The sequence below is a fragment of the Aotus nancymaae genome, unplaced genomic scaffold (assembly GCF_030222135.1).
Source record: "Aotus nancymaae isolate 86718 unplaced genomic scaffold, 86718_ANA_hifiasm-v0.15.2.pri h1tg000007l, whole genome shotgun sequence".
Taxonomy (NCBI): Eukaryota; Metazoa; Chordata; class Mammalia; order Primates; family Aotidae; genus Aotus; species Aotus nancymaae.
The window spans coordinates 46,159,041-46,173,189 of record NW_026988418.1 but is presented as its reverse complement, the minus strand read 5'-3'; positions in this window follow the sequence as shown (position 1 = coordinate 46,173,189).

Genomic DNA, 14,149 nt, shown 5'->3' with positions numbered 1-14,149 from the left:
CACTGATGATGTAAATATGCCATTGAATTATCTAACTCTCAAACCCCTCAACCTTTAGACTTCCTAATATGTGATATAACACATTTTACTTACTGCTTAAGCAATTTTATGTTGGATTTTCTTATTACTGAAGGAAAATATATAAAAGGTATTTTTGTGGAATTCCTTACATAGAACTTAAAAATGTTATCATGTTCCTTTTTTGAATTTTTCTCTTGTCCTTCCTTCCTAACACCACAATATTTTAGTGACATGCAAATATTATAGTCATATTGGAGAGCCTAAGATGAAGTTTAAAGTCTCTTATCAGACCAAGCATTAGATATGAGATTCTGATTTGTGAAAAAGGCTATAGTTACTGGGAACATAAAAGTCACTCAGAGATACTTATGGATTATTTGAGAGGCCTGAGAGTGGGTTTCCTGAGAAAGGAACTCAGATAAGGCAAATATAAGTTTTACATTTTAAAATTGGATGAGTCAATTTCTGTTTGTCTAAAAACCATAAACATCAGTTCTGTGGGGAAGTTGTGCTGGTTTCAGTACTAAGATAAACATTTGGGAACCATTAATATAAGATTGAAATTCACACTGTAGGGAGGGTTACCTTTGCCTTCATGCCTCACTATATACAGTTAGAGAAAAGAAAATAAGCAAATAAAGAATTCTAATTAAAAAAGAGAAACCGATGGAGGAAATTGAAAAAAAGTAATCAAAGACACAAGAAGAAAACAAAGAAAAAAGGAGTTTAAAGGAAGAAAAGATAAGTTATTATAGGAAGAATGATGGATAAGCATCTGTGGTTTGGCTTATCTTTGTACCTATCTCCTTTATCTGGTACCAGAACCCCCTTGCCTGTGAGGTGCTCCCCTCCCTGTGCTCTCTGCTCTCTTCACACATACACAAACCCAAGGTAAAGATAAAATGATGCAGAGACTGGGCACTGTAGCTCATGACTGTAATATCAGCACGTTGGGAGGCTGAGACAGGAGGATTGCTTGAGTTCAGGGGTTCAAGAACAACCTGTGCAATATGGTGAGTCCCCATATCTACAATAATTTAAATGTATAGCTAGGTGTGGTGGCATGTGCCTGTAGTCCCAGCTAATTGCCAGGCTAAGGAAAGAGAATTGCTTGAGACCAGAAGGTCAAGGGTGAAGTAAGCTGTGATCACACCACTGCACTCCGGTCTTGGCAACAGAGTGAGGTTCTGTCTCAAAAAAAAAAAAAAAAAAATAGAGAGAACATAGATGCATAGATGAAAGTAATCATGGCCTGGAGGTACTATACATTCCAAGTCACTATGGAGATTCTTGTTTTATGCCTGTGTTCTGAGTAACATCATTAGTATTCTCCCCTTCACTTTAAAAGTCAGTTTGGTACAACAGTAGATTGTATGTTTACTCTGCTTGAAGGCTTTTCATAATCTGACCTCTCCATAGCTATACAGCCACAATTTTCAGAATTCTCTTTCCTGCCTGTATTCTGCACTTTAGCCAAATCAATTTTCTTGTATTTCTTCAAATGCATCACAATCTCTTTAGCATCTGTGCCTTTGTGGATTTTTTTATTCCCCTGTATATCTATTTCACTTTATTTTCCAAGACAATCCAATACATTATTTGAACACCAGCACATGAATGATTTTCCCAGAGACCAGCCCTTCTAAATTCCAACCCCCGCCTGGATCCTATATCTTGTCTGTGCTCCTGCTGCAGCTAGTACTTCACTGTACTTCCATAACTTTTCTGATTTGTTTGTTTATATGATCCTTCTCTCTATCATGAAACCATGTATTATTTAAGGTCAGAGAAAGTTACATTTGCCTTTTTTCTCCCCCCAGGGCTTACCCAACATTTACCTTCAAAATTACAAATATTGTTAGGTATTCAACAAATGCTTCTGAAATGAATGAAAAGAAATCAATTAGTAAATACTATTCACTCAAGATTTGCTGTGAAAAGTATGAGTGTAGACTGAGGGCACAATAATTAAGGTTAGCATTAATTAAGCTCTTACTGTGTCCCGGGTACTCTTTTATGGGCTTTACATTTTATTAGCTCTTTGAATCTTTAAAATAATCCCTTAATGTAGATACAATTGTTATTCCCAGTTTGCTGATGAGGAAACTGAGAACAGAGAAGTTAAATAATTTGCCCTAAATCATACAATTTATAAGTGCCAGAGCAGAACTTAGTTCCAGGTAATTTACTTCTTACCCAGCTCTATCAACTACTACTTTGTACTGACTTTCTTAAACATGAGAAAAGTAGGTGTGAAGTTCATTTATTTTAAAAGTTTTTTATTTAAATGTTTATATGCTGTAAAGAAAAAAATTCAAACCAACAGTTTGTTTGAAATTTTTTTCTAACTAGTTTTTTGATGCTATCTAGATAGCTTTTTGTACTTTAGTGAGCTTAAAATTTAATCTATCGATTATATTTTGTAAGAACAAAAGTGAATTTTATATTCTCTCTGAAATATAAAAAGAACCAACATAAATCCAGTTATAAATTAGGCAAATATTGCCATAAACACTGGTATAAATTTAGTGATTTTTTATAATATTAAACTATTTTCAACAGTGATTTTATAGATTTTTGGTGATTGTAGCACTGGTAGTTCTTCATACTTGTAAACAAACTTGGCTGCATTCCCTAGCTATTGGTTCCTTTAATTAAACTTTTAATTAAGAAATAATAATAATAACTAATGGTCCATGCTATGATCTGAATATTTGTTTTCCTACAAGTTCATGTGTTGAAATCTTAACCACAAAGATAATCATATCAGGAGGTAGTGTCTTTGGGAGGTAATTAGGTCGTGAGGATAGAGCCCTCGTAAACGGGATTAGGTCATGACAGCAGTGTCCTTATAAATGCAGCCCAAAGAGCACCTTCATCCCTTTCATCATGTGAGGACACAGTGAGAAGGCTCCATCTATGAATGAGAAAGTGAGCCCTTATCAGACACAGAATCTTCCAGAGCCTTGTTTTCAGATTTTTCAGCCTCCGACCTGTGAGAAATAAATTTCTGTTGTGTATAAACTACCTAGTTTATGGTATTTTGTTATAGCAGCCTGAACAGTCTAAGGCACTCCCTAACTTTTAAGCTAAAACAAACTCATTAGCAGCAAATTAATTCAAATTTACTGGTTGGATTAAAATGACTAGTTAATTGCTATCTTATGAAAAACTTTAATTTACTTTTCTGACTTTAAAGTCCCACAAAACTTCTCCAACTCTTAACATTTTAAACAACATTTGGACTAATTTTTTTTTTTGTAAAATGTCTCTCAAATTGTAAAGGAAATATACATTTTCTTTGTCAAAACAATGATGTAAATAAGAATTGACGTTTTGAGACATAGTCTCCTAATTTTTAATTTTGTAAACATAAAGGGTTATAGATACATTGATAGATGAACATATTTAGATATACACAGATATAGATACAATGAAGGTATATATTTTTGGCCATCATTATTTTTCACTTAAAAAAAATTTATATTATTGAATACTTTTTACATTCTATGAATACATCTTAATTAAACTATTCCTCTATTGCTGAACATTTAGGTCATACGTGGGATTTACTTTTATAACCAAAAAGTGGTAAAATCACAATGCATAAATCTTTGTTCACATTTCTAATAATTAGGGATTTTTTTAAAATAAACAGAATTATATGGCCAAAGATTTTAACCTTTATTAATATGTATTTTAAAATTACTTTTCAAAATATTATACAAAATTGCCACCTCACCAGGAGGTTATCAGAATATCTTTTTCATATCCTTGTCCACAAAGAGAAATATGATGAGAAATTATTTGTTACTTTGGAGAATAAAAATTTTATTATGCTTATACTTTAATTTGCATTTATTTACTTGTGAGTTTAGTTTTCCTCATATTTATCACTTGCCTCTTTAACTTGTATCTCTTGTTCACATCATTTATAGTATGTTTTCATATTGATTGATGTGTGCTATTTATTGCTATTAACACTTTTTTCATTATTTTTGCAACTACTATTTTTATGTTATTTTAATTCTGTTTATATTTTGAGTTTCCTTAATCTTCTTACACCAAATGTTTTGACTATCTTGAAATTAATGAAATTAAGCACCTGAGTTATGTCAGCTAACTTATGCCAATAATATGCCAAATAGCTTTTAAACATTGGCAGATAACTGAATAGCCTACTCAATTTTTCAATTTTATTATTAGTAATATCAGTTTCTAAGCCTCCACTTAACATTTACAATATAAGTGTTCAGAGAGTAAACATTGATTTAAAGTTAAAGAAATTGAGCAAGCATGCTCTTTACTAATTTTTGTCTTGAAAACATTCTATTGAATACAGAGATAAAAATAGGATCTTCCATTCAGTTTTCTGCTCTAATTATTCACTTTAAATAAAATTCTGAGCAGCTAAGATGCTATCAGTTGCAAAATGCAATATAGGCAAATTTTGTGGCTCTGATTTATTTGCTATTCATTTAAGGATATGATCTATTTTCAAAAAGGCTTGCACTTGCCAGAACATTTGCAAATCTGTAATCTTCAACATATAGAAATAATTTTCAAGTACAAAAATATAGCTGTTTTTGAAGTTTTAAGAGCATTAAGTGTGGTTGTATCAGCTATTGAAATTACATTCTAAACCAGGCAATAGTTTAATTAGCCCGTTACAAAGACAATTTAGTGAAATAAATGGCAACATTTGATTGAGAGCCTTAACATCCAGTACCGTATAATATCTTCAATTGAATTTTCTTTCAGATGAGCATAGAGAGGTATTTGGAAAGAGGGATTTTTACTTCTATCATGATGAAGGAATGAGGCTTTTATTATTTTAGGATCTAGTTGCACAAAATTGTCCACCAATAGTTACTTGATCAAAACTGGGATGATCATATCATTTATTCTCAAGCTGAGGCACTTTTGATAGTAAGAGTAGTTGGTTGAATAATTAAAATAATAGAATTTTTGAAATAGTTATCATTAGATTTATTGTGCTGGTGGGCCAATACCTTAGTTCTTATAAAATTATTTATTATTTTAGTATTAGTCATATTATATGCAGCTCTTTGCCATTAAATCATTGGCTTCATTTTCATTCTATAATGGTACATAATATAAATTCACTCAAAAATAGGGGCTTCATCAAAATCCTTTCTAAAAGTTTATGTATTTCAATATGCTCTTAGAGAATTTTAAAATTACATCCCCCATACCATTTGCACACTTATCATCTAATCAATTCTATGTATCCCTTGCTTTTCAAGGATATCAATATCTGCCTATATGAAAGTTTCATTTTCAATAAACGCAATTTGCCAAAAGCTTTCATAGTTGAAATGTGGGTGCTTGAGGATTATAAACTTCAGTAGTTGAAATCTGGATGCTCCAGGATTTTGTTTAAAGATTTCCAACAATTTTGAAAAACATACAATCAGAAATGTGAGGACTCATTTACAAAATATTTAATACTCTGTTAGGATAACTAAGTAAATTTGCAAAGAAGTTATTCAAAGGTTATTTATTTCACAAATCTAATTGATCACGGGCAACAAAAGACCAAGTATGCTTTGCTATGCTAAAGTATTTCCTAAAATTATTTCAAATCAGCTTAATCATTAAAGTTTCTAATTCAGTTGCAAATGCATACATACACACACAAACAATATAAAAGTCTATATATACGAGTGTAAAAATATTCATAAAGTTGGGCTACTACAGTTTTATTTCTCTTGGTATAAAATCATGAATTTTTGGGACCCTCTATTTTCAAGCTCCCTTCCTTGTACATCACCACATTTCAAATATTTCTGTTCCACATATTTCTTAAGTTCGTTAAGAAAATTATTTTATACATGATGCTGTATTATATCAAAATTTATATTTATAACAACAAAAATAAGTAACTGTGTCTTCAATTCACCTACCCCAACCTGTAATTTCCCACATTTTCCACTAAGGCAGCTACTATCACTAATGACTACAAAGAGTTGACTACGTCAAATCTTTTTTTTGCAAACTCACTTTGTTTTATCGGTGAGTCCCATATGAGTTTTCTTTGAAAGGGAGATATTGGTTACATTGAGTCTGAAATGGGAAGAGGCAGGTTATTACTGCTGGTCGTCTTTAAGATTAACTACCATTTAAGGTGAGAACTGCATTCCCTGCATTTATCTCATGCTACCAGACGTAATCACGACAAAGATTGGAAGTATGAAGTAGAGGTTGTAAAAGTCCATCTGGCTTATTTTTATTAATAATAACAATAATCATAACATTGATAATAATGCTTTGTTAAAAGGTAAAGCAATCAAGGATAAAATGCTGAACTGGATTGGCCATCAGGACAATAGCTATAAAAGTGCTTCATTCCAGGAAACTGTGATGTATGGTCATCCTATTTAATAAGTAAATTGGTCTCTTTTGGCAAACCCTCTGTTCTTTTATTTTTAGTTAAATATTTGTATTCATTGTATTTCTTTTATTCACATGGAACTTAATCATCATGAATAAAATTATATTTTACAACTTTTAAGACATTCAAGGCTATTCAAAATTGTTGTTATTACTAGTAGAAGCAGCAGTAGTAGCAGTATTTTAAAATATTAATCATTTACGAGATTGTAGAAATGCGTATGTTAAAAGATCAGAGAACTCATTTATTTGTTATAATACAGAGCTTAGTTTCATAGTGTAGATAATTTTACAGGTTTATTATTCCAAGACCAACTATATTATAATCTAATTAAATATTACTCAACTTCCCTCAGTATTTATATTTGTTATTCTTAGATATTGTTCTTGGTGACATGCTATACATTGCACAACAGCAGAATTAAGACTTTTACCTGATCTTTTCAAGTGGTAGATTTTTTTTTCGGCTAGCTGCTTATTTTCAGTTTCAAAAGGTATTTTAGCCCAAACAGCATATTGCCCTTATTCATTTAGATTCATTTACACCAATCCCATGTGGCTGTTTGAAGGGAAACATTGGGATGACCTATTGATAAGGCTATGGATAATTCCTAATACTTTCTCACTGAAATGTTAATTTACTATGTCCTAGTATAGCCATAATATGCTATGAAAATATGAGATTTGGACCACATGACATAATACTGTGTGTGCTAACAATATAAATACACAGAGAATTTATAAATACATAGCATTTATTTACTTATAGCACAATAATATTCTTGCAATTATCCTTAGAACCAAATGAACATAATCTCTAAAGTAGGAAAAATACCCAGTAGCATGTGCAGCACTGTGTCCAGTATGCAGTTGGTGAACCAGTAAAAAATGACACCATGAGAGTATAAGTGTTGGAAATTTGAGGGTATATATGCTAGTATAAGACATTTCAGATGTAAAGGCATAAGCTTACATACCTGAAACTATATTTTCTTTAGCTAATCTGGCTGGCTGGGCAGGAACCTGCTTTGTTCTCACACCTCTGTGAATCACATTCCCAAGGCTGCACAATTGATGGAAGCAAATCACCTGTTCTTATTCAGCCACATTGTTCTTCTACTGAGATAATCTTCTCCACCAATGGTCTAGTTGGAAATCTTAGTAGAGATCTCACCTAGATTATTGCAACAGCTTTCTAAATAGGCTCATTATTTTAAGTCTCATTTCTAATAGCTACCAGATTGATTTACTAAAAGCACAAATCTAGCCATATTATCTGTCTCATTAAAACTCCTTAGGAGAAAATAGAACCCTCATACATTGTTGATGGGAATGTAAAATCATGTAGCTGCTTTGGACAATAGCTTGACAATTTCTTAAACAGTTAAGCATAAATTTACCATATGACCAAAGAATTATATGACCCTAAATATCTACCCAAGAGAAATGAAACATATGTCTGTGTAAAGACTTGCATGTGATAGCTTGTGGCAGCATTATTCATATTAACCAAAAAATAGAAACAATCCAAATGTTCATCAGTTGGTGAAAAGATAAGCTAATGATGATATATCTATACCATGGAATACTGTTTGACAATACAAACAAACTTGCTGTGGATACACACTGTAGCATGAATGAACTTCAAAGACCTGATGCCCAATGAAACAAACCAGGTACAAATGACTACATATTCTATGGTTTAATTCATGTGAAATTTCCAGAAATGACAGCTCTATAAACAAAGAAACCAGATGAGCATTTGCCTGGTTCTTGGAGGTAGGAATCAGTAATGACTGTAAATGGGTATGAGGGATGTTTTGGACTATGGAAATATTCTAAAAACTGTATTGTGTCGATGATTATACAAGTATGCAAATTTAATAATAATCATTGAATTGTTCACCTAAGTGAATCTTAAGATATGTAAATTAAACCTAAATAAAGCTGATACTGTTTGTCTGTGTCTCCACCCAAATCTCCTCTTGAATTTTAGCTCCCATAATTCCCACATATTGTGATGGGAGATAATTGAATCATGGGGGCAGTTTCCCCCATACTGTTCTCATGGTAGTGAAAAAGTCTCATGAGGGCTGATGGTTTTAAAAGGGGCTTCCCCTTTCACTTGGCTCTCATTCTCTCTTGTCTGCAACCGTGTAAGACATGACTTTCACCTTCCACCATGATTGTAAGGCCTCCGCAGTCATGTGGAACTGTGAGTCCGTTAAACCTCTTTTTCTTTATAAATTACCCAGTCTTGGGTATGTCCTTATCAGCAATGTGAAAATGGACTAATCCAAAAGTTATTTAAAAGCAAGTAAATATCAACAACAGCAAACTCTTCAGGAACTCCTGACCACAGGATCCAGCCTGGCCTCCTACATAGTATTCCCATAGTGTTCCCCACTTTTGCCTTTTGCTTACTGCTCCACATTTCTCACTGGCCCCATCATCACTAAGTAAATGCCTACATTACTGCTGGTAGTTCTTTGCATGTTCCAACCTTCTTCTCAACTTCTCAATGAGCAACCTTTGCTCATTACCCTATACGAGAAATGCTACTCCCCACTGTCTTCCTGCTTGAACTCCTTTACCAAGCATACTTCTTATTCATCCTATAAGCCTCAGCTCATGCCATATCTCCAAAGGAACTTATCTTGGTGTTTGTATTGTCCCTACCACCTGACCCCAGAATGAAGCTGATAGGCTTTGTCTGTGTCCCTACCCAAATCTCGTCTTGAATTCCCACATGTTATTGGAGTGACTCAGTAGGAGGTAATTGAATCATAACGGCAGGGCTTTCTTGTGCTGTTCTTATGATAGTGAATAAGTCTCACAAGATCTGATGGCTTTATAAGGTGGAGTTTCCCTGCATAAGCTCTTTTTGCCTTCCCCCTCCATGTAAGATGTGACTTGCTCCTTCTTGCCTTCTGCCATGATTGTGAGGCCTCCCCAACCAGTGGAACCGTAAGTTCAATACCTCTTTCTTTCATAAATTGCCAAGTCTCAGGTATGTCTTTATCAGCAGTGTGAAAATGAACTAATACAGTGAATTGGTATTGGGAGTGGGGCACTGCTGAAAAGATACCCAAAAATGTGGAAGTGACTTTGGAACTGGGTAACAGGCAGATATTTGATAGAACAGTTTAGATGGCTCAGAAGTAGACAGGAAAATATAGGAAAGTTTGAAACTTCCTAGAGACTTTTTGAATGGCTTTGTTAAAAATGCTGATAGCAATATGAACAATAAAGTCCAGGCTGAGGTGGTCTCAGATGGAAATGAGAAACTTGTTGGGAACTGGAGCAACGGTAATTTTTGTTATGTTTTAGCAAAGAGACTGGCAGAATTTTGCCCCTGCCCTAGAGATTTGTGGAACTTTGAACTTGCGAGAAATTACTTAGGGTATCTAGCAGAAAAATTTCTAAGCAACAAAGCATTCAAGAGGTGACTCGGGTGCTGTTAAAGGCATTTGGTTTTATAAGGGAATCAGAGCATAAAGGTTTCAAAAATTTGCAGCCTGACAACGTGATAGAAAAGAAAATCCCATTTTCTGAGAAGAAATCCCAGTCAGCTACAAAAATTCGCATAACAAGTAGCTGAATGTTAATCCCCAAGACAATGGGGAAAATGTCTCCAGGGCATATCAGAGGTTGTCACAGCAGCCCATCCCATCAGGCCAGGAGGCCTAGGAGGTTAAGTGGTTTTGTGGGTCAGGACCAGGGTCCTCATGCTTTGTGCAGCCTAGGAACTTGGTGTCTTGCATCCCAGCTGCTCCAGCCATGGCTGAAAGGTGCCTACATAGAGCCTGCTCCATGGCTGCAGAGGGTGCAAGCCTCAAGCCTTGGCAGCTTCCACCTGGTGTTGAGCCTGTTGGGGTTTGGGAATCTCTGCCTAGATTTCAGAGGATGTATGGAAATACTTGGATATCTAGGCAAAAGTTTGCTGCAGGGGTGGGCCTCTCATGGAGAACCTCTGCTAGGGCAGTGCAGAAGGGAAATGTGGAGTTGGAGCCCACACACAGAGTCTACCACCTAGTGGAACTGTGAGAAGAGGGCCACCATCCTCCAGACCCCATAATGAGAGATGCACTGACAGCTTACACTGTGGGCTTGAAAAAGCTGCAGACACTCAATGGCAGTCCATGAAAGCAGCCAGTGGGGAGCACAGCCTCAGGCACAGAGCTGCCTAAGACCATGAGAACCCACGTTTTGCATCAGCATGACCTGGATGTGAGACATGGGCTCAAAGGAGATCATTATGGAGCTTTAAGATTTGACTGTCCCACTGGATTTCAGATTTTCATGCGGTCTGTAGCCTCTTTGTTTTGGCCAATTTCTCCCATTTGGAATGACTGAATTTACCCAATGCTTGTACCACCACTGTATCTAGGAAGTAACTAACCTGCTTTTGATTTTACAGGCTCATAGGTGGAAAGAACTTGCCTTGTCTCAAATTAGACTTTGGACTGTGGACTTCTGAGTTAATTCTGAAATGAGTTAAGGCTTTGGTGGACCATTGGGAAGGCATGATTGGTTCTGAAATGTGAGGACATAGATTTGGGAGGGACCAGGGGCAGAATGATATGGTTTGGCAGTGCCCCAACCCAAATCTCATCTTGAATTTCCACATGTTTGTGGGAGGTACCTAGTGGGAGGTAATTGAATCATGGGGGCAGGGCTTTCCCATGCTATTCTCATGATAGGGAATAATGTCACAAGATCTGATGACTTTATAAGGTAGAGTTTCCCTGCACAGGGTCTTTTTGCCTGCCGCCATCCATGTAAGATGTGACTTGCTTCTCCTTGCCTTTTAACTTCTGCCATGATTGTGAGGCCTCCCCAGCCATGTAGAATTGTGAGTCCAGTAAACCTCTTTCTTTATAAATTGCCAAGTTTAGGTATGTCTTTATCAGTAGCATAAAAATGGACTAATACAGATACACTCTCCCTAATGCCTACATAATTCCTCCAAATAGAGCAACACATCTTTTTACGGCTGTTTATTTGTGAGTCTGCCTTTTTCTTTGGACTCTGAGTTTGCAATTATTAATTTTGGTATCCTTGGGACCTAACACAGGGCTTGGTACAGAATATGTGCTCAAAATATTTGTGGAAAAATGAATTAACATATGTATGGCTGCTAGAGGTTCAGAATCAGTATTTATGGGGCATTCTCATCTTACCTGACATGAACTACTTCTTTAATGTTATTTTTGGCAGCTGAATTCTGGGAAAGATGACATAATGACATGTACATGAGATCATAGATTAAAATACTTTATTTATAGACTCACATCAGTTCATGTTTCCCAGAACATGAAATGGCAATCTTTTGACCAAATTCATCACTTGCACATAGGATAGATCAAGTGTGTGCCTGTTGTGACTGGAGGCTCCCCGCAGTGATGATAGGTCATACTGTCTAACAGGCTGTTTTTTCCTGACATGATTTACAGTTCACAGCAGAGACCACAAGGGAAGATAGACAGTCACTTGGGGACCACCTGTTACAGGTGAGGAATGTAATATTATTTTCAGCTGTTACAAAATCAACTCATCAAGAGGATTTGGAAACTAGTCAACAGGCAGTAGGTAAACAAATATTCCAGGCAAACTAAACACCAACAAATGACAGATTTCAGACATGGGAGTTCAGATAAAGATAGTCTGCTGTACAATGAAATGAAGCCTCAAAAATGAACATTTCCTAAAGCAGAAATACCAAGCAGATATCATTCTATACCGTGTAAGTGATTTGTTTGTTTCAAGGCTCTAAGGATTATGATTGAAAACAAAATGCCTAGCAAATGTTCTAAATACAAACTGTGAACAGAAACATGTTATTTATAACCATACAAGAAAATATGAGAAGAAAACCCTTTTAGAAAATGGTAGCAAGAACAGTATGTAGCCTTATGAATTTTTGGTGTGAACTCTCAGAATGTTGAGCAGAATTTCATGTACCCTTGTAGGGCTATGTGTCTCAGGTTGGTGGAGAAGACAATAATGTCTTCCTAAAAGTATATGAAACTTTTTAAAATGCAGAGAGAGTGTCTGTATACACAAAAAACTGGAGCTTCTATTGGTTGCAGCATGGAAGTTTATTCTTTCTCTGGCTTTAATTTTAAAATGTATTAAAGAGTACAGGAACCAATTAAAGATGGCAGAGTAAAGACATTCCTGCCCTGTTCTTGGAAACCAACTTAAAACCAAAACAGAGAACAAAGAAGCAGAAATGGAAACCTGGAGGGCTGTAAAAGCGTTATGAAATTTAAATCTAGTTAAAATGAGGAAAGCAGCAGGAGATATGTACCTCCATGTTCACAGAAAGCATGCAGGATTATCTAAAGGTAAGTTACACTTTCTGAAATGTCATCGGTGACCTCTTTGGAACAGCAAGCGCTCAGCTGCTGTGTCAGAGACTGGGGCATCACTAACCCTCTGAGCAGAACAGAATGTCAGAGAAAGTGGAGCTAGTAAAGTGCCTACACAACCCTCTTTGCAAAACAAACAAACAAACAGAAAAAGCAGGAAACAAAACAAAATAATACATCAATCCTCCTAGCTGGGTGGGAGGGAAAATGTTAGCAAGCAATCTTTCAGTTGATTATTTGATATACAAAAGTAATATAAACTCCAAGTCACTGCATAAAATCTGGTGGCAAACATCACTGTGCAAAATGGAAGGTTTATACTAACCCAGGGAAGAATCAAATTCTAGGGTAGCCTTTTGTTGGGAAACATTTCAAAACACAAATTTGAATGCAAGCTACCTGAATATCCAACTCATTCCACTGATGTGCTTTCTAACATTATCCTCTAATGCATAGTTGGCCTGGGGAAAAACAACAAAAATAACAAAGACAAACAGAAAAAGTGCATGAGAAATGCACACACAATTCTGCAAAGAACAAATAGAAAAAAGATAACACATTAAAAATATTTGTTCATAAAAGACATGAAAATTATGAGAAAACTCTTCCCTGAGAATTCAAAGATAAATTTTTGAAAGTCTTCTAAAATACACACACACACACACCCCTATATATTTAAGGTAACTACCAGAATATCTGAAGAAGAGAATATGCTTTACAAATTATAAAAGTAAAACACGCACATACAAGAAATATAGACAATATAGCAAAAATAAATAACATTAAATACAGGAAGTAGAACATGAAATAAAATGCCACAGCTAATTGCCATATCAGTAAATATCAGTGGGATAAAATCATTCATTAAAAGACCATCAATTTGGAACAAAATGACACACAGGTGCTATATATGAAATTCATCTAAAATCAATAAAGGCAGGAAGTAAAATACAGGTAAAAAATTAAAACCAAAAACAAGCAAGAGTCATTTTATTAAAATTATGCAAGGTCCACTTTAGGGAAAACTGCATGAAACTACCAAATGAAAGACAATTAAAAGGTTTAAATCTACAATTAAAGTTTGGTATGAACCTTAAGCTAAATAGCATAGTACTAAAATTCAAAAGGCCAAATTTTTCACAAATGCAAGAGAATTACACTGAGTGGAAAAAGCCAATCTCAAAATATTGCATACTCCATGATTCCATTCATAAAACATTTTTGAAGTGACAAAGTTATAGAGATGGAGAACAGATGGGTGCTTGTCAGGGCTTAAGGAAGAACTGTGAATAGAAAAGGGTAGCAGGGGAATCCTTGTGATGAAGCACAAGTCTGTATCT